General features: G+C 32.2%; 1 pseudogene; it reads left to right on the top strand.

Annotated features, from left to right (window-relative positions):
* The window catches only part of LOC143390078 (ephrin type-A receptor 6-like), a 114,215-nt pseudogene that overhangs the window by 2,738 nt on the left and 91,428 nt on the right, over positions 1-20,049 (top strand).

Raw genomic sequence — 20,049 nt, 5'->3', positions numbered from 1 at the left:
AATATAAAGTATAAATTTATATATATATATAATTAATTACATTTTTGGCATGAATATTGTCAATTTTTCCTCATCTTCCAAGTATAAAAATACATTCACAATGCACACACATAAACACACACACAAACTTTGCAACTCATTTATTACTCAAATAGGTCAGTTATTTGAACACTTATCATTTTTTATAAAATTCTACAATGACTTTCTTTTTATTATTGTTGACTTTAGTCATATGTCAATATATTTTTGCTGACTCTTGACATCAAGAAGAAGAGAAGGTCTTTTACTTTAGTGTTGATGCTAAGGAAGAGTGACTTAAGAGAAAAAAGGCCTTTAAATTCTTGGAGTATTAGCTGACAATTTGCTTACTTCTGACTCATTTGATGAGATTTACATGTGTTATATCTTGGCTTGGACTTGAACCTGTGGAACTAATTTTTTGATTTCATTTTGTTGGTGGTGTAACAAAACACCACAGATCAAGTGGCTCAGAGCAATACAAGTTTACAATATTTTTAAATTCTGGAGGTCAGTAGCCTAAAGAGTGTCCTCATGGATGAGCTCTTTTGGTGGCTCTGGGTGAGCATTCTTTTCCTTTTCTTTCCAAGTTTATTGGATCTGCCTGCATCCCTTGCCTCTATGTCCTCTCTTCAGTTGCTACAACCTTTGTTTCCAGGGCATGTCCACGTATAATCCTCTCTGACCTCCCTTTTAGAAGAAACTTTTGGATACAGCACCTCAAAATCTGCTCTTTATCTCATCTGCAGTGTTCCTAGAAATGAGAATGAGGAAGTGGACTTTTGGGGGATGCCATAACTCAGCCCACCGTGTGACTATTACTCAGTTCTATTCAATTTCAAATCTTATATAATTTTATCTCTATCCATTTTAGTTTTGAGTATGACCAAGCTTTAGGTGAAAATGCATGCCAATTTAAAAATATAAGAACATGTGTACATATTGTGTGAGTATGTATACAAAAATGTCTAAACAGTAATTAAGTTTCTAAATTATCAATAATGTCCCAACATGACAATAAGAATTACTGATGAAATATCATGGTATAGTATCAAAATATGGATAGTCTTCATTATGTAATGCCCTTGTAATTTACAAGTGCACATGTTTTTCCGGATGGAGTTAGCAAAGATAAACAATAGCAAACATTATAATCTTCATAAGAAGGTTTATTTTTTTAATCAACCACTCATTTTAGAAGGTAATGCATGTCCTTGGGGAGGGGAAAAAGGTCAAAATTCAACCATTTTTAATTTACCTTCCCCCACCTCAACTACCACAAATATGCAGAATCCAAATCTAACATAAATGGTGAGTTATATTTTATCTTACTCTTAAAATTATATTATTCCTAAAGGAATTATTTTTTAAAAAACTACCATTAACATATTCAGCTAAGTTACCATTGCATACTAGCTATTGTACAATCTAATTTTCAGTAGAGTATTTAAGAGCCCCAAGAGGATAACATTGAACCTCTCTCATGTTTGATTTTTAGTTTTCATGAATGCTTTAATTTTATATGGTATAATTTTTACTATTCAGTGTATTTTATTTGCACCATGGGAGAACTTAGTTTTATTTTAATGATCAGCAAAAAAAAGCTATGCATCATTATGAAAATAAAATAGAGAATATAGAATTATTTGGTTATTCTTTTTCGCCATATTTGTAAAAATGGTATAGAATTATACATAGAAAACTTAATTTTTTTTCTACTGAGAATTTCCCTTTAATATACTTTTGGTTGATATATAATTATGCATATTTTCAAGGTGGAGTGTGATGTTTTAATTCTTATATACAATGTATAATGAGCCAATCAAGGTAATTAGCATATTGATCACCTTAAACTTTTATCATTTCTATATAGGAAGAGCATTTGTAATCCTCACTTCTAGCATTTTTAAATGCATTATTATTAACTATATTCGTCCTACTGTGCAATAGGATACCAGAACTTTTTTCTTCTGACTGTAACATTATATCTGTTGATCAAATTTTCCCTCTCCCACCCGACTCCCACTTAATTAACCTCTGGGAACCACCATTCCATACTCAACTTCCATTAGATCAGATTTTCTAGATTATATATGTAAGTAATATCATGCATTGTTTTTCTGTGCCTGGTTTATTTCAGTTAACATAAATGTCCTCCAGGTCCACTTATTTTATTAAAAGTGAAAATACTAAATCTTTTCCAGGGTTGAATAGCATTCCATTGTGTGTGTGTGTGTGTGTATATATGTATATATGTATATATATATATATATATATATATATATATATATATATATATATATATATATATATATATATATTAGTGTGTCTTTTTCCATTCTTCTAGCGAAAGATATTTAGATTGGTTATATATCTTGGCTATCATAAATAGTACTGCAGTAAACACTGAAGTGCAGATGTGGCCATGACCTATTTAGCACAAATATAAAATTGAAGAAAATGTTCCCTGCCCTGTAGGAGCTCACCACTCCAGAAGTACAATACATACAGCAATGAAAAATTGAAGCTGTATGGTGTACTGAGAAGAGTTATACAAAATTAAGATAGACACACAAAAAATGAGGAATTTTCTATTAATGGAGGTAAAGTGTCACCAGACATTAGTGAATAGCTAGAATTTTTATATATGAGAAAGGCCATTCCGAGCTAAGGAATGGGAGAATAAGGACATATAAGTGATAAAGAAAGGAAAGTGAGTAAAGCAACAAGGAGAGTTAAACATGTCTACTGAATGATAAATTGACAAGAATATTAATGTTAATAACTTATTTAAAAATTATAACAATATTGTTAAGACAAAATAAATGGATTTCTTGGAATTTTTTCTTCAACAACATGTGCACATGTTTTTCTTTTTTTTCTGGAATAGGAAAGTATAAAGGAAAGTAATTAAGGTAGCTTATGAAACTTGATAACTGGAAATATGCCTTTAACTTTACATGAGCTTTATCAAAATCGGAAGCTTAATACTTTCTTTAACACTTTACAAAAATTTTATTATCTTGGCAAATGAGTTAATTGCCTGTTATATTAGACAAAAAGAAGAATAACCATATTTCTCTTAGCAATGATGAATAACATATTACTCACATTATTGTTAACTCTTTAATATTTTAGTAACAAGATATAAAGATAATAAATATTGTCAATGTTAACTAAATGCTGAAAGCATAAGTCAAATCACATCCTTAATAGTTCACTTGTTCTTAATGCTGTACCAATTATTTAACTTCTTATTTATAACATATTTTTAACATCATTAATCTGAGTCCCTAGGAATTTATTTGTTGAATGCATATGAATCCCTCCTTTATGTTTAATTTGTAAATAGTTAGCAGGATGCATCACTTTTATTTCCTTTAAATTTGCTTAAAGTGTCCTATTATGATTCAATAGACTTATAATTAATTTATTGGTAAACTATCATTCCCAGTAGAAATAACAAAAAGTCAACTTTTGAAAGAATTGATATAAAATTATTTAAATTAATTATGGTGAAATATTCAAGGATACGGAAGACATAGTTATTTAATGCATGCCTATTGAAAGATGCTTCAAAGTTTGATAGTTACTTTTTTCAAAAATAGCAAAATGAATAGTTCATTCTTATATTAAAAAGAGAAAATATGAATTAGCTACTCGGTGGCAATTTATATACACAAAATTTTTAGTTACGACCATGTATGTTAAACTTACAAAATATTCATTGTAAATTATGATTAAAAAATAATTCGATGTTTTAATAAAAGTATAGAAAGATTAGCAATACTAAGATTTTCCTTGTCCAGAATGAATCCAAACTCAGTAAACTCCATAGGCTATGGTTGTCCCAATCTTTTCATGTTTTTGATTGCAAGAGCCTATTATAAGAGATAAACATGGTACTAGCTTTGATTTTCTTCCTTAGGGATGTAAGTAAAACTTCACATTCTCATAAGCTTCTTGTTTTAATTACAGTGTAAGAGCACTGTGTTTCATATAATAGGAAGACATTTAAAATGAGATTAGTTTTGCTATCTCAAAAATGTGGGTTGAAGCATTAAATAGAATAAATGGAAAACACACATACATCCTACATGTTTTGCTTTTGACTCAAAGAACTCAATCCAGTGAATATATTTTTAAATAAGCATCTCACAGTAGCAAAAAATTTGCTCATTTCAAACTATAAGCAATGCTTTTTTAAGCTGACCTTGAAATGGAATATCTGTTTGAAAAGTAAACAGATGTGTTATAGTAAGCTCTTCTCAACCATTATTTCCTAAAGGGATAAATAAAACTGTCGCCCAAACTGCAACAATGCAAATTGTTTTTAAAGATTGAAGCTTGCTTAGCAAGCTGATAATACAGGCTCCCTAGGTAAATTGCCTTAAGTGTACCTTACTTCTATAACAAAAACAAAGTTAATTTTAGATTACAATGACTTTATTTATGTTTCTATGTATGGGGAGTACATATTGAGAATGATGGCTTGCAAATTTTCTCAAAGGATTTTTACTGAGGATTGTTTTGTATCTATGGCTCAACTTAGGTTAACATATAGATATTCAATCAAAATAAGATGAGCACTTAATTGTCAAATTGTCAATGATAGCTGTATATTCATTGCTATTAGAAGGTAATCCTTGGTGCTGGGGTTGTGGCTGAGGGGTGGAGTGCTTGTCTAGCAAGTGTGAGGCACTGGATTCAATTCTCAGCACTGTGTATAAATAAATAAAATAAAGGTCCATTGATAACTAAATAAAATTTAAAAAAAATTAAAAAGAAATCAATCCTCTCACAGTTCCTAGTGGATTCCTAATACCACTTCTATAACAAGTGTTTGAAATTTTACCACCATTTCCAGTTCTTTGGTCCTTATGTCAGAAATTAATTCTGCATCTTGGTTTCTTTAGAAAATATAATCAGAGAAAATGTCTTAAATTTTTCTTAATGATTTATCCACCATTTCATTTTTCTATTCTTTCATCCTTGGAGCAAATGCTCTTATGTTCTTGTTTAGGTTTGTATTGCATCAACAAGAGTATTCGGACAAACCCTTCCATTCCCATCTCCTTCTCAGGCCTCTTGACTCTCTCCAGATGCACCTTTCTTTCAGCAGGCACATCTACTCTGTCTGAAAGAATTCACTACACTTGAACTTTGCTATTAGTGGTACCTTCCCTGATTCAGTTCTTGAAATTGCATGGGGCATTAGTAAATGTCCTTTCCCCTTGCTCTTCATTCTTTAATTATGCATGAACTTTGTCTAACCTACTATTACTTTTCGATTTTTTCTCTTGAAAGTCTAGTCATCCTCCTCACATGTCTCTGTCCTCACTTTAACTTCACCTAACTTTCATTCCTATAGCTTACATTTTTTTCAGCCCCCAGTTCTATTTCCAATTTTGATCATTTTCCTGAATTTTAAACTTAAATACTTCACTGCCTAATTCCTTATAGATATCTTCAAAGCATCCCCAATTTGGTACATTTAAAAAGAGATCGAAATTCTAACATTTGGGTTCAGAACACCAAATTCGGGATTCTGACTTTAATGAGATAGGGTACATGATATTTGACTTCAGTTTACTCATAAAATACAATATTAACTTTCCACTCCACCAACATATTTATACACTCAACATCTCTACTCACCTAGATTATTCCAGTAACACCCTATTTGATTTCCCTACCTCCACCTTTACTTCAATACAATCTGCTCTCAAAACAGTAGCCAAAGCGATCATTTCAAGCAGTAAATCAGACTGTGTCACTCTGCTCAGTATCTTTCAGTTGTCTCCATCTTGATTTTTAAGTAACCAAGTCTACATCTACAGCCCCAACCCCATACTCTCTCATCTTGCCTCTTCCTAAATTCTCTGTTTATCCCACCACACTGACCTTTTTAGAGTCTCTTCTATTTTCTGGGCAAATCGTTGTGTTGGTCCTTTGACGCAGTCTGGCTGGGCACAAAATCATGAGCCACTCACAACTTTGTAGACTCAAACAGCAATTTTTTATTCCTGAACTCACACCGGCACTCTACAAACACATTCAGGGGAAATCCACGGTCTGGGCCAAATCCACGTTCTCTCTGAATCCCGGGAGAACTCAATGGGAACTACAGGATCAGGCAGGCCTGAGAAAGCAGGATATGCCCTATTCCCAGCAGGGTACACCTTAAACCTGGATCCGCCCTAAACCCTGATCCGCCCTAAACCCAGATCCGCCCTGGTCCTTGAGCAATTTTGAGACAGGGTCTTGCTAAGTGGATCAGGCTAGCCTGGAATTTGTGATTCTCTTGCCACATCTATCTGGGCAGCTTTACAGGAGTCTGCCGCCAAGTCTGGCAAGATTTTGTTTTCTTAACTAGTAAAATGAAGGTAGTAATAGGACTTCTTAGTTTTAATAAGGTTGAAATAAATACCAAATGAGTTAATATGCACAAAATATGTTTAGCAATGTGATTGACATGCGGAGATCATTCAAATTGTCAGCTAAAATTGTTTTATTACTAGTTTTAAAAATGAGACTTGAGTTTAGCTAAAATTCCTAGGTCAGGAATGTAGAGATGATGATACCTGCAAATCTCAACATACTAGTGGTACTTACTAGACTGTTTCCTGTGTGGCTTGTAGTTAAAGTTTTCTTAAAAACCTATTTGTCCAGCATTAGAGATGTCCAGTGTCAGAATTTCAGTTTTGTTGGGGTGGGGTGTTGTTTTAGATTAGGGAACACAAAGGAGGAGACATAAAGGGTAATCATAGTTCACTGCATTTTCGGTAGCATAAGGATTATGATGGAGTCTATGATATAAGTATCATGGGATGGAACAGCAGAGGCAGAAGCAGGCTTGTTGTGCCTGGGAGTCAGATACACATTGCATGCCATAGATATGGAACAGTAAGAATGGAACTGTCCTGGATCTCTTTAGAAGAAATACTGCCTTAAAAGCTCATTTGGCTTCCTAGTCTTATGATGTGATCTAGGAGCTGAGGAGGAACTTGAACTGGAAGAAGCAGTATTTCTTTCAGGATCAAATTTTTTACAGCAGGAAAATTTCCTTAAAATGGTCACCGAGGAGAGACTCCCCTTTGACTATCTTCCAGTCTTAGCAGAAAACCCAGATCAAGACCCAACCAGTCTTACAAAACCACACCCCTTGACTACTTATTCCATTGGCTTAATTTTGGTAAGTTGAAAATCATAGCCAGCTAGTGAGAGATTATGAGGAGAATCTAAACACATACTCCTTCAACACTGTAGGTTTCCATACCTTTGGCAAAAATCAGATTGATTGAGGAGAAAACTAATAGCAGAATTGTATGAGTTTTGAATTTTAGTCATTTTCTTGAACTTAAAATGTCCTATTTCTAAAATTTATAATATTATGAGCAAAAAGGCATGGCAAATTAATGCTACTGACTTAAGATTACATTGGGTTGCAGGGTAAAACTGACTTACAGATATTTCTTGAAGGAATAGTAGCAGATAAATAAAATCAAATAAAATATACCTAAAAAGATGAACATACGAAATATAAGTAAAATAATATTGAAGTATAGCTCTTCCAATAAAAAGAATCACCACTTAATATAATCAAATATTCTTTGAAAACTATATGACACAGTTGTAGGAGATAAATGTCTTGCTGTCCTGCCCTGTATAAGCCCAAATATGTTGAAAAACATGGAATGTTCTGGAAGCTAGGAATATAGAATTTTTACAGCACAGTGGTAAAAGCACTATACCTAGGAATTTTAATCTGCTACTAAAATTACCTGAGTGATCTATAGTAAGACTCTTGATATATCAGGGTTTCTTATTCCTTATTAGTATGATGTTATCTTCCTTTTTTTCAAAAAGTGATAGTATGAATCAAAATTGGTATATAATGATGAATAAACATAGCATGTGAATTCTCATGGTGAACAAGAAACAGAAATTGACAGATATGTTAAATGTTGATAGGAAGGAGAGTTTACTGTGACCTTTCATCAGTTGGGGGAATTTTTATGCCAAGGTTATCATCATTTCTTATTTGGATTTTTATAATAGCCTTTTCATAGAGCTTTGCACAAGAATCTAGAAAAAATGTTGATGAGCAAGATGATTAAAGTTTCTAAAATTTTTAGTCTCACCATGGAGGTAAATGATCAAGTAGTTAACCTTGTTCACACATTTTTGTCAGGAAATGTGTCTTGGCCTAAGGAGACCCTTTAAATGTGCTACTTTTGCACCATTAGACATAGGATATCAGGAGAATCATGTAAACTGAGACTGAGGATGAGTAAGTTAGTCATAAAGAGAAGAGCATGTTGGCTTGAAGGAAGGCCCAAAGAGTTTAATATTTTTGAGAAATAGAAGTTTTGAAAAATATGTTCAATAAGTTCTGGAGTGCTTCAAGGAATTTATTAATGGTAAGGGAAAATAAAAGACTTGGGAGTTGAATGTCAAAATATTGTAGGAACAAAGCATAATATTGGTCACTTGAGACTTGCTCCTAATATATGTTGAAATTTAAGCAATACTGAAGAAAAATACTATATTCAAGAATGTTATAAGAAAGCCTCAAAGAATAAATGTGTATTTGTAAGCTGTATCTTTAATTGATGAGATGTTTTAATTAATGGTCGACCCTGCATATAGTGTATGATATTTTGGAATTGGTCTGGAGCACCTGATCTATTAAATTTCTAGATAAGAAAAACTGTTAAGAAAAAATTTTGGTTTAACATGAGTTCAGTACTATATAAGGAGGGTATACATTGAAGTTTAATTTTCTGGACAAGATGAATTTGAAATTGTCTCCTTAAATTACTGTTTCACAAGTTTAAGTCAGTTTACTAAATGTTCTCAGTTGCATTTCCATGATTTTGATAGCTCCCTTGATTACTTAATTTTTGGAATATCTTGCTCACTCCCCCAAAATAACTTGCTAATGCAAAGTGTTTTGCTTTCTATCAATTTGTTGCCCTTTATTCAAAATTTATTTGAGTTCCCTGGGCAGTAAATCTTGGGTTTACAGAGTATTTGCTGAACAGATATTGACCATGGTGTTAATGATAAGGCAGATATCATTGTTGTTGTTTCTCACATTGGAGCTTCTTGCCTAGGGTTGGGGAATTAAAATTATTTAGTAGTTGGGTTTTCTTAGTTATTTTATGAGTTCCTTCAAGTTAGCATAAACTTTTTAAAGGTAATAGTACCCAGTTCTTTGTAAATAAGTTGACTGGATAGAGAATATAGTGGATAATAGCTGATAACCCTACAGTCAGAATATGCTACATCTTGCTGATTATTGTGATTTGTACTCCCTTTCTCAGAAAGGATTCCCAAGAAATAATGTAAAATCTTGGCTCCCTAGAGCCTCCTGTGCTTCTCCATGTTCTCAGCTTCTTCCAGGCAACAGAGGTTATGTCATCAAAGTTGGTAACTGTATCTTACAGCAATAAAAAGTGTGGAGATTTATTAAAATTTATTTTCTGATGTTTCAGTATACCTAGTGTCTAATAAATTACCTTTACCAAAAGTTTGAATTTATATGAAAACTATATTGGAGCTCTGTTAAAGATATCATTCTGCCCACTTCCAGATGAAAGTGTCAATTCGGTAGGATCCCTATATTTAACTTCAAAGAAGTTGTAGCCACTTCTATAGCTCTTTTTAAATGACTTTAGATGTCATTTCATGTTTCTTTTCTTAGACAGTGTGTTATGGCCACTGAAGTTGGAAAAAAGCGATTTTTTTATGTCGGGTGCATCACAAGACTTAGTTTATTATGGATAGATGGTTCCCACTGTTCTTAGCTTTTTTTTTTTTCCTGAAGTACTCTTGAGTGTATACTTTTATGTTTGCATTTACATATAAACTAATATAGATAAATATTCCTGTGTTCCCACTGATTTATTTTGATCAAATTATTTACATGCCTGGATCATGTTTTCTTTTCGATAGTTTTTTTTTTCCTTTCCCATATGATCAGGACTTCAAGATTACTATTGTGACTTTGTCAGTGCTCTAAATTTTTTTTTTGCACAATCTGACATAAAAGTACAAAGTATTTTTATTATTTATTGCTTGTGAACCAATAAATTTATAATTATAGTCTTAGCTACTCCTTCTCCAATGTACTCTTTTCAATACTCTTTTTCAGCTACTGAAAGTATACCATTTTTTCACTTACTCCAAGTTAGCCATTTTTAATCACATTTGAGCTATTTATTAACTGCAGATTTTTTATATGTAGTTATTTATAATTCATCAAACATTTATTTTCCTTTTATAATTTCATTCAAATATTTGTATTTTTTAAAAAAGCCTTTCATTTTTTTTTCTGAAAATGTTTATTTTACTTTTAAGATAATTTTTTCCTACATACGGAATCCAAGTTTGACTTGAATTTCAACTTTCTGTTTTCCCTAGCACTTCAAAGGTATTCCATTATTTCCTCCCCTTTATTGTTTCTGATGAGAAATCAGAAGTAATTTGTATCATTTTTTCCCTTATATTTATGTATGTATGTATGTATGTATGTATTTTTAAGATTTTTTTTTATTTCTTACATGACAATAGTGGAATGCATTACGATCATAATTTTCCATTCACAGCACAATTTTTTACAAAGCCTTTCATTTTTAAGAGCAGTTTTAGGTTCACAGAAAATTGAGAGGCTGTTATTTCATTTTTAAACCCTCAACAATGGGGAAATATATAGAAGTGAAAATTGAGTTCTGGCCTTCAAGGAATTCAGTCTATAGGAGGATATTTACACTAAGAAATGCATATATCATGGCAAAGTAAGAATATTACTCTTATTCAAGCACTATATAGAGCTTTCAGTGGATCATAGAAAGGAGGACATCTCCATCTTTTGGGGGTAAATTAGGGAAGGTTTTATATGAAGTCACATTTAAGCTAAGCCATAAATAGTGACTAGGATTCTATTTGTGGAATCAGTAAAGCAAGAATATTCCAAACATAAAGGAATAGAATGAATGGAATGGTGGAACTGGAACGTGAGAAGGCAAGGTATGTTTGAGGATTAACAGCCACCATAGTAAGACCTGAAAACAACTTTAGTCTCTTACCTGTGGATAATGGGTAAAATAAAAAATGGTGTATGCATACAATAAATAGAATAATATTGTAGAAAAGAAGGCAGTTGTGCTACATTGGACAACATGGATGGGCATGGAGGACATTATGTTAAATGAAATAAGCCATTCATCAAAGGACAAATACTATATGAGTTCATTTAGATGAATATCTTGAATAGATTCATTGAAACAATAGAAGGTTGGCAAGGCCCGAGAGGAGGAGGAAATGGAAAGATGCTGTCCAATTACTATAAAGTGTGTTATGCAAATGAACTCTAGGTATCTCGTCTAGCATAGTACCTATAATGCTGTCTGTATACTTAACATGAGATCTCCCCTATTAAATTTTTAAGTATTTTTTAAACAATCTCTCTCTCTCTCTCTCTCTCTCTCTCTCTCTCTCTCACACACACACACACACACACACACACACACACACGCAAACAACAACAACAACAATAACAACAACAACAAACCCAAGACACCAAACAACTCAAAATGAAACCAGAGAAATAAACACAAATTGACCAGAGAAAATATTTGGAAGTGGTGAGGTGGTGAATGTTTGTCCTATACCTCAATGAAGCCATTTCAAAACAAAGAATAAGGATCATAAACTAAAAATATTGGAAGTACTCTATAGACAGCAATCATTTAAATAGAAATTTAGATCTTTGTCAAAATAGGGAAAATTATTATTCTTTATATACTTTAGATTATCAAAGATAATTTACATCATCAAGGATAATTTACATCATCAATGATTATTAAACTTTTGGAAAAATGTTTATAAAATTTTTAGCTAAACATAATAACACCCCAAAATATTCTTATTAAGGGACTACTATGAAATTATTAGAGGATAGATGAATGAGGATCGTGGAGACATGAGGTTAAGAGATTAGTTATATGAAATGAGCACACTGTGCTGACTCCCCACATGTTTGCTTTTCCAAAAAGCCATCTGCCTGCAGCCCTGCCTGGCCTGAGTGGACAGGATATGTTGCAACTTTCAACAAACTGAGGCAGGGAGCGAGGGTCTGGCAGTCAGTTTAGGTAATGAATAAGGAGGTTGAGAAGATGAGGGTTGGTTATCAAAGCAAAGACAATGGGTTGCTAACAGCTAACACCACTGGGATGGCACTTTACAGCATAAGGAGTTGCTGCTCCTTCCTACCCTTAGGCACATATATGGAGAAGAATGAGAAAGTAGTTCGTTCTGGGGTCTATAAAAGAGCAAGATGTACCCACTCCAGCTCTGGGTCCCCTTCTCTTCAGAGAAGAATCCTGCCTCTGTGTCTTTTAAAGTAAACATGCTTTCTACACTTGCCTTGGTGTTTCTCGGGTATTTAATCTTCAACACCAGTGGGACAAGGACCGATCCTGATCTACAAGACTGGTATCAAAATGTTTTAATGCATGTATATATTATGTAATGTTTAAATCAGGTTAAACCCATCAGTCCCCTTAAACATATATATTTATTCTGAAAACTTTCAAAATCCTGTCTTCTAGCTTTTTAAATGCATAGTAAGTTATTAAATCATCTGCAGTTTCTGTCCTGTGGAATAGCATACCAGAACCTCTTGCTTCAAAGTGTAACCTAAGTACCTGTTTTCTTGACCAGCCTTTTCTTGTTCTCCTTCCCCTGCCCCCAAACACTGTCTCTGGCCTGTGGTAACTACCAATTCATGCTTAACTTCTGTAAGGTCAACTTTTAGATTCCACACACGGGTGAGAAAATGTGGTATTTGTTTCTGTTCCCAGCTTAATTTACTTTACACAATAATTTCCAGTTCTATCCATGTTGTTGAAAATGACAGGACTTCATTTTTTACAGCTAAATAGTACTCCACTGTGTCTGTTCCACATTTTATTTATTTATTCACAGTTGATCAGTTGTTTTCGTATCTTGACTATTGTGAATACTGCTGCAATGTACATAGGAATGCAGCTGTCTTTTTTTCCAAACTATTTTTAGTTGTAGATGGGCACAATACCTTTATTTTGTTTATTTATTTATATATTTTTTAATGTAGTTCTTTGGATCGAACCAAGTGCCTCAGGCATGCTAGGCAAGTGCTCTACCTCTGAGCCACAACCCCAGCCCCAGCTGTTTCTTAGTGTACTGATTTCATAAAGATCTGTTTAAATGGGAATATAAAAAAAAAAACTTTTAGAACACTTTGGAGATTACTTGAAGGATATGCTATGTCCTTATTTGGTGACTGTGTATTGTCATTTTTCCCACCTGTTAGGGAAATAATGAGCTATTTCAAAAGTATGAAATAACATGAAACTTCTCAGTACTTTGAAGTAAACATGGATATTACATCTCTATTCTTTTGAATAGTGGATTATTTAGGATTCTTTAGAGAAACAGAACCAACAGAATATATATGTGTGTGATTACAAAAATGGGATGTATTTCACTGGCTTACAGTATCAGAAGCTTAATAGTCCCACGATGGCCTTCTGCAGGCTGGAGACCCAGAGAAACCTGTAGCTCCTCAGTCCAGGCAGCTGGAGCTTCAGAAGAGGCATCAAAGATGCAGCTCCAGTTCAGTACCAAAGGACTGAAACTTCCTAGGGAGTCTTTGGTCAGAGTCTGCTTGGGAAAGTGAAGGAGCAGGAGTCTGAGTTTCTCTGGGAATCACACTAGCAATTGGAACATCTGCTCAAGAATAATAGCCTTTGCATCTGTTTGGCTTCCTCCTCCTCTTTTTTGTTCCATCCAGTCCCCAACCTATTAGAAGTTGCTGTCCACCTTAGGCTGAGTCTCCCCTTCAGCTTGACTCTGTCATACCCATAATTCCCGGAAACAAACTCATGGACATGCCAAGAAACTTCTTAATTTTAGGCATCTCTTATTCCTATCAAGATGACAATCTGGATTATCCACCAGAGTACATACCAAAAACAAAAAGAAAGTTCTTTCAGTAACAAGATAATCGCATTGCTATTACTTTTTATTATAGTGCTGTGTTTATCTTTTTGTCTAATATGTGAGATTATTTTTCTTGCATTGAATGAATCCATATTCGTTCACAGATTTGTCATTGTGTTGTGTTGTGTGTGTGTGTGTGTGTGTGTGCATGTGTGTGTGTTTCATCCTTACTGTGCTTTTCATTCTGTTACTTCCAGGTTTATTAGAATTGTGTGGTAATATGGAGTAAATTAAACTACAAAAAAAAGGACTTTTTCAAAGCTCTAGCTCTTTATGTCTCCTTTTATTTTTTTCTGTGATGTTAGCAGCCATGGAAAACCATTACCTAAATATATTTATTAATTATTACTAGCAAATGGTGTAGCCTAATTCAGTCATTCCTTCTTAATTTATTAACTGGAATATTTCAATAAGAGAAATGTCCTTCATTAACTGTTTTGTTGTGTAGAAGTAGTTCATGGAGAAAAGGATAATAACATATTTTACTCTTTTCAGTTTACTTAACCAGTTTTAAAAATGTTTTTCTAACATCCAGCAAAAGTTAACACTAGGTATATAGTGAATTTGAATGCATGGATTTAAGCATATGTGAAGTGTTTCAGTCTCTTATGGTCATTAACCTTGTATATGCTCAAATGATTTATTTTTCATCAGTGGAAGCGTATGAAAGTTGATTGCTAAATCGTTTTGTTTTATTTTCATGTTGATATTTTCCCTATTTTCTGGGATGTGGGCTCTGAAATACCACCAGTTAAGTTGGCAGACCAAAAAAGAAAAAAATAAGTGAATCTGATCATGTCACTAGATATAGATATATCTACCATCTAAAGAAAATGGAGGAAATGAGGGAGTTGTTCAGTGGTATTTCATGATCAATTAAGAAAACCTGGAATGTGGGACAAAACAATCTTTTTTCCCCTAGGAATTTGATTTAAAATAGTGAAAAAAATAATTATTTAGTCATTAAGGGACATACATAATAAAACAACAAAGATACTTTATAGCACCTCTGTCAGAACATCTTTAAAAGGAACTGGCTAATACCAGGGCCTGATAGGTGAAGAAAATGTAAAACCATACATTCTGCTATGGGGTATGTAAAATTTTGTGGCCATTTTGGATCCAATTTGACAGTTTTTTTTTTTGATAAGAATTCTCTGTATAACTCAGTAATATATCTCCTAGTTACTTGCCTTGTAATAATGAAATAGGTATTTTAAAACTTTATACATGGAAATTCATAGTGGCTTCATATACAATTTTCCCAATTAGAAACAGTCCATATGTTCATCAAAAGGGAATTACATACACTGGAATCATTGTCAGAGTAAAAAGGAATTAATACATGAAGCCACATATATGGATCTCAAAAGCAGAGTGCAAGAAACAGGCTCAAAAGGCAACATGCTATATGATTTGAAATTCTGGAAAAAAAAATTATAGGGACAGCAATCAGACTAGTAATTTCCAGAGGATAGTATGGGAAAGAGATTCACTATAAAGAAAGGGTCACAAGAAGTTTGGGAAATATTTTATAATATATATAATAATTGAAATATTTTATAGCCTGATTGTAGCCATGGTTAAATGAATGTGGGGGTTTGCACAATTCATAGAAATGTGCATTTTAGAAAGGGTGAATTTTATAGCAAGTAAAACCAATAAGTAACTGGAAAATATAATGGGAGACTTAATAGAGGAATGCCAGCTCACATAGTAAGAATATGTGCTTACTATTTGTTTACATGTCTGCCTTGTTTTAAACCAGATGGAGTTACTTTTTGTTACAAAAAAGGCACATAATTTTTGTTTTTGCATCCTTTATTAATTATTATATATCTAGTTATAATAATATAGTCTACTTTAAAGATAGCAGTTCATACTTTGCTGATAACACTTAAGGATATTTAATAACATAAAAACAGAAGTTTGTTGCCATTAAGATAATTTTTTTAAGTAAAAAAGACAATAAAGTGGAGATACACAGAAGTGGTTTTATCATTCAATATCTGCTATAAAAGGCTTTTAAATAGTTTTTAATTACGTTTAGGTTTAACAATGCTGAAATAAGTATGTATATTATTTTAAAATTATCACTATTTCATTTATCAAATCATTGATATTATTATATGCTAATATTTAATATGTAAAAACAAGTAATAAAATTATTTGGGCTAATGTGATAAATAATAAGGGTAGGTGATATTGATTTAAATAATTTAACATTTTTACAGAAGTTGAGAAATTCATTCAAGTCTTATTTATTTAATTCCAGTTGTGTTGCTAGATACGACAACTGTGCTGGGAGAACTAGGATGGAAGACATATCCATTAAATGGGGTAAGTTTAAATGTCTTTTAAAAATTATCATCCTTGTTAAGGTCTCTTGTAAGAGTTGAAGGAACAGTAGACTTTTGGTTCTGTTTAATATGAATTTTGGCTTATAACTTAAATCCTATAGAAAAGATTAAAATATCATTAAACTGGTGATTGAAGGGGGTGATTCTAAATTAATGATTTAGAAGTCTTGCTCCTAAATTACATCTTATCCTTTAGTGCTGTGTTTTATACATTGTAACACTAGAATTCCCCCATGTTTTCTTCAGAAATAAATTTTCATGTGTAGTTTTAGACACTTTTCTGTATGTTACATTTGTTAATCTTGTGTTTGTGCATAAACAAGCTCCAGAGTATCACAAATTTGGTTTTGAATAGAAAATATGTCTACTAATGCAGTATATGTTTAAACTTGACAAGATGATGTACTGTGTTCTTAGCTGGAAATAGTTGATTTTGAAGGTTTATTGGGATGTTTGATTTACAAAATACAGTTTTTCATGTACTGACATTTTAGCTATGGTTGTAGTTGACTTTTCGTTTTGGCCTGTTTTGCATTTTCAAATTGCAGTGAATTTCTACATCTTTTGTTGATATTAGGCTAATATAAAAAAGTGGTTTGTGAAGTTTTTACTTGATATTTTTCTATTTAATTAAACTATTCAATAATAGGAACAAATGTTTCAGCTATGCTTGAGTTAATCTTTTTTCATAGAAACTGTATTTCCGCATTCATGATATTCTTTGTTCATAAGTTTTTCATTGCTTCTACCACTAAATCTGAAATTTAAATTTGAAAGGAAAAGTTGATATTTTTGGGGGGGATGTTTACATATTGCTGTTGAAATTTGACATTTTATTTCATTAAAATATATATTTTCAACTCATAAAGCTTAGCATTAACACTTTATCATCCTATTTCTTACAGATTTATGTTCTGTATTTTTTCAATTTTCATTTTATTTCAATAAAATGCTCATCAGTCCATTTCTGAGAACTATATCTGTAAAAGTAAAATTATGCTTTTGTCATCATACTCTTCCATGAAAATTAATAAGCTTCAGTTTTGGGTTAAATAAACTTTGAGTTAATAACATCAGTTAATTAAGTATTAAGTGGACCATGTTTATCATTAAGTAATAAAAAAAATGAATGAACATTTCTTTTAGAATATCATTCCAAGGTGTGTGTATGCTTATATACATATAATCATAAGAGATATACATCTATCTATCATATAGATATTCACAATGTATAAATATATACATAGATGTAATTTCTACAGTATACAAAATGACTTATAAACACTTCCAAACATTAAGTAGTGTAAAGCTCTTTTTTCCATTTTCTGAAACAAATGAGAAAAAGCAATTAGAGACTTTATTCTTGGCCTCATGTAGTCAAAGCCAGGTATCACATGAGGAACAGAAGATATGAATTTGTTCTAGTTAATCTATGTATGGCTTGATCAGGTTTCATTTTTGAGGAAACTGCTAATGCAGAGACTTGGAGAATCATAAATGAAGTTGCTGCTGTCAGTCTTGTGATGAATTTTCTCTGGATATTATGAAGTAGATTTGCGAGTTATGGAAGAGAGAGGGCAGGATTGTCAGGAAAGGAGCCACTTAGCTCATGGTTTTCTATTTTCCAGACACTGCCCTCAGCGTATTTTGTTTTCACAATGGCCTTTTGAAGTGTGTCCTATATTTATTTTCTTGTCAGAGAATCCTAGTCCTAAAAAAGAGTGAGGAATAGAAAACAGTAACAAATTTTGTAATACTAACAGCCAAATGGTGAATGGTGGAATATAAAACTAAGATATTTCTGACTCAAAACTTGTGTCTTTCTGGTGACTCTGCTAAGAGAGAGGCATGAAATTTTCATGAAAGACCTTTTACAAATGTGCAGCTTTTACCTAATTGATTCATATTTCTTTTCTTTGATACACTTACACAGACACAAACAAACACACACACACACACACACACACACACACACACACAATATTTACAGTTGGGACACTACTTAACTATTACCAAGAGGAAAGAGAGAAAGAATAGGGGGATGAGAAGAGTAAAATAGAAAATGAATAGATAGAAAATATAAATAGAATGAAGTAGGAAAGTATTTGATGGTTATGTTTTATTTGACATTTGCCACATGCTAGACTTCACCTCAAAACACTTTACTCAGATCAGTCCTGTACATCAAATATAATTCATCCTCATTGGTACATGTGGAAATTGAGGACTCAGGTGCATTAAATAACATTCACAAGGTCACAAAGCTAGGAGGTAGTTCAGCAAAAGTCCTAAGCCAAATATATCCTAATATTGACACTTATGGATGGTCATTTCACAGCTAGTTACTTTTTATTTCTTCTAAGATTCTAACAGGTAAAGATAAAGGTCCATGACCAACATATTTAGACTGTGAAGGGAAAAGTAACATGTGGATTCAAACTTTAAAAAGTAAATAACTAAACCACGTTAAAATGTTATCATTAGTATGGGCTATAATACTTTTAGGTTATCTCCCAAATAATAACCTATATTTACTAATTGAGAGCAGTAGGACTATTTGAATATAAAAGCTCCTGGATATATTTCACAATATATGTGGATGAAACTATATAAATTTTAAGGTAAGATCAAGGGAATTCAAGGGAAAAAGTAAAATGGATAGAAAACAGTGTTAAAGAAAATGTACAATTTAAATTATCTTCTAATAAGGAGGATAGATTACTGGTAAGTATCAAACTTAATGCTATTTATAGGCTAAATGAATCAAATATATGAAATATGATATGTCAAGAGCTATGTAATGTTTTGAACAACTAATAATAAATAAAAAAAATAAAACTGCTGGTCCAAAAAGATGGACCCAGGCACAGATAACTAAAAAAAAAAAAAGAACTAATAAGTAAGAAGGAAGAACTTTGAAAAAAGACTATTAAAAATTCCAAGAATGAAAATAATCTAGTCATAATTGTAGCCTGAATGACTTATAAGATCTGTGGGAACCATTTATTACTATAAAACATTTAAACAATAATTTCTAGTCACTTATTAAAATTGAAATTATATTTATTTGGATTTATAAGACTCTTGAGTTCTTAGTTTTACTGAGTCAGCCTAATTTGAATGAACAATTTTAACTATTATCTTTTTCAGGCACTAATTTAGGTAGTTTAATGAATATGTCATGTGTGGAAAAGATGATTAGATAATATAAAAAAGTATATCTAATATTTCTATTAGTAGATAGTAAATCTTGTATTTCTATTATTTCTATCTAACATATTCTACTATTCCTGTGAATTATGTGTTTCTTTGTAATAACTTTTTTAAATTGAAAGCTTTCTTTCTATATAAGAAACAGAACTGAGATGAAATACTAAAATGTACTATATAAAATAAAATAAATTTAATCAGTAATTCCATAAGTCTTTATTTTTTTCCTCCATTTTTAAGTTAAAGAAGCCAGATGACCAGGAGTGCTATGCTGATAGTTATAGGAGTAGGCATTCACAGTATGCCTGTGAATAGAATTGCTATGATCATTGGAGTAGGGGGTGAGCTTCCCTATTTTGTGAACATGGAAAAGGGATGAATAGTCTTGAGTGAATGACTTCATATCTTACAA

This window comes from Callospermophilus lateralis, unplaced genomic scaffold, assembly GCF_048772815.1.
Source record: "Callospermophilus lateralis isolate mCalLat2 unplaced genomic scaffold, mCalLat2.hap1 Scaffold_89, whole genome shotgun sequence".
In the NCBI taxonomy this organism is placed as follows: domain Eukaryota; kingdom Metazoa; phylum Chordata; class Mammalia; order Rodentia; family Sciuridae; genus Callospermophilus; species Callospermophilus lateralis.
This window is presented reverse-complemented; position numbering and strand designations above follow the sequence as displayed.